The following is a 2,759-nucleotide window of genomic DNA, read 5'->3' on the forward strand; positions in this document are numbered from 1 at the left end:
CCTGGGATAACTATTTTTGTTCATCAGTTTATAATGGTCTTTATTATCCATAAATGAGTGAGATCATGTTGTATTTTTCCTTCATTGACTGTCTTATTTCACTTAGCATAATGCTCTCCAGTTCCATCCATGCCGTTGCAAATGGTAAGAGTTCCTTCCTTTTTAGAGCAGCATAGTATTCCATCGTGTAGATGTACCAGTTTTCTAATTCATTCATCTACTGATGGGCACTTAGGCTGTTTCCAGATCTTAGCTGTGGTGAATTGTGCTGCTATGAACATAGGGGTGCATATATCCTTTCTGATTGGTGTTTCTGGTTTCTTGAAAGAGGACATACATAAGGCTGACATATGAAAACATGCTCCAAGTAACTAATCATCTGAGAGATGCAAATCAAAACGACAATGAGGTACCATGTTATCACCAATAAGGGTTTAATCTCCAACATTTACAGGGAACTCATACAACTTAACAAAAGGAAGACAAATAATCCAATCAAAAAATGGGCAAAGGACCTAAATAGACACTTTTCAAAAGAGGGCATTCCGAAAGCCAAGAGACATATGAAAACATGCTCAAAGTCACTAATCCTGACTCTCCTATGAATGGTCTGCTTCAGTCCCTCTGCCGTATCAATCACCGCGGGAAGGAGCTCATTTGAAAAGGGGCCATAGCACCAGCACAGCAATGTACTTGAGTGCAGCAGCTCAAGCCATGGTCAAGTAGCATCCTGCGATGAGACATCCATGCAGCACATTCTCATGGCTCCCACGGGCTCAAAACATCATTTTTGTATTTTTTAATTCATTGATTTGTAGTCTTTAAATTAATTTACCTAGTTAGTTACCTGCTGTGGCTGTCATTCACAGCCAACTCTAAGACCCCCTCCCCCTGCAAAATAGAAATTAAGTTAGGGTTTCATTGCAGCATCTGCACATGTTCATGAATTCTCATGTTTCCTTTTGCAAATATGGGAACAACTCAAATGAGACCTTGGTGAACCACCAAGCAGATCTGAAGCAAAAAAAAATGTTTAAAGAAAAAAGAAATAACTCTTCAGGGTGACTTTGAAACCTACACTGAGTGGCCATATTATTATGACCACCTGACGTTTATAGACAAATTAGCTATAATTTTGCGCTGAAGTTGCTAGAGGGCCAGACCATTATAAATAGGAAGCAGGTTGTTTATCACAACAGTAGAAGTGATTTTTTTTCCTGAAGATATGGGTAAACAATGCGATTTAACAGCCTTTGAACGTGGGATATATTTGAACGTGAGTGGCCACATTATTATGACCACCCCATCAGTACTTCCTTTCCCTTTTGTCATCAATCATCATTCTTATATTTCCCTATTCATTTCCTTCACTTGCTGAAAGACAACCTTTAGCTATAGATTTCTAGTTTTCCCCAGTGGCTCTGATTCCAAAGATTCTGTCACTTTGTCTCTCTAAATAAACCCAAAATTGCCAGGGCAGATATCTACAAAAATATCAAATTAAGGAAAGCTTCCTGAAGATGTGAAAAATAACCTAGCAACATCTATTGGGGGCCTAGCATGTCCCAGGACTGTGCTAAATGCTTTTCATACATCAGTTGACTCATTCTTACAACAAGTTCTGCTTCTAGCTTCATTATCTGGAGAAGGAACCTGAGACAAAAAACAATGTGTGTGCCTAGAGTCACACGGCTGATAATTAGCCAACACTGAACTCCAAGCCCAGGCCTCTGACCTGGCCGCTTCCCTGCTGTCCCTTGAAAAGCCACAGGGAGGTCTACTGCTCCAGATGGCTGGCTGCATCCGGTCCAGGCTGAGTTACAGTGGTGGCCTGGAGAGGTGCTTATTTTTTTAATCCTCACCTGAGGATATGTTTTCGTAATGATTTTAGAGAGGAAGGGAGAAAAAGAGAGAGGGAAAGATAGAGAACCATCTATCAGTTGCTTCCCATCTGCACCCTCTCCAGGGATCAAATCCTCAACCTGCATATGTGCCCTGACCAGGAATCGAACCCACAACTGTTTGGGTGCATGGGTTGATGCTCCAACCAGCTGAGCCATCCAACAGGGTGGGAGACGCTTTTTATTTATTTGGTAGGAGGTCATTTTGAAGAAGGATTCTCTGACCCAGGATATTAGCTCCTAGGGTGGGAGGGAGGGATAATTTCTCTTCCTATCTTTTAAAGTTCTGCTGGCGGGGGTAATAATCAAATTAACATGAGACAGATTAACAAACGAAAACGTCTAAATGTATTACATATGCACATATGGGGTTCCATAAGAACATGAGACCACAGGACAGATCAGGCAGTTGAGGCTTCTAAGCCATCTTGAGCTACGGAGAAGGGGTTGTGGGTTGTGGTTTGGGACTTCAAAGGGCAGGATGGCAATTCTCATAGAGACAGAAAAGCAAATGTTTGCTGGGCCATCTTTAACAACAGGACACAGAGAGGACTTTGATCAAAGGACCCTTGCAACACCAGTTCATATTACACTTACCTGTGATGACATCTGTTCCCAGAACAAGGTCTCTATCTAGCTTCTTTTTAAGCAGTTAGGGGGAAAGTCAAAGGTTTTTACTGAGTCTTTCCTTTCTTAAAAATAACCCACTTAAAATAATCAGCATCCCAAAGAGGTATATTTTGGGGTAGCAAACTCTGCTCCCCCTCATTCCAAGAAAATATTTGCTCAATTATTTCTTTCATTGAAAAGGATATATATAAGCTCCTAGGGTGGGAGGGAGGGATAATTTATATATAT

The sequence above is a fragment of the Myotis davidii genome, unplaced genomic scaffold (assembly GCF_000327345.1).
Source record: "Myotis davidii unplaced genomic scaffold, ASM32734v1 scaffold580, whole genome shotgun sequence".
Lineage (NCBI taxonomy): Eukaryota > Metazoa > Chordata > Mammalia > Chiroptera > Vespertilionidae > Myotis > Myotis davidii.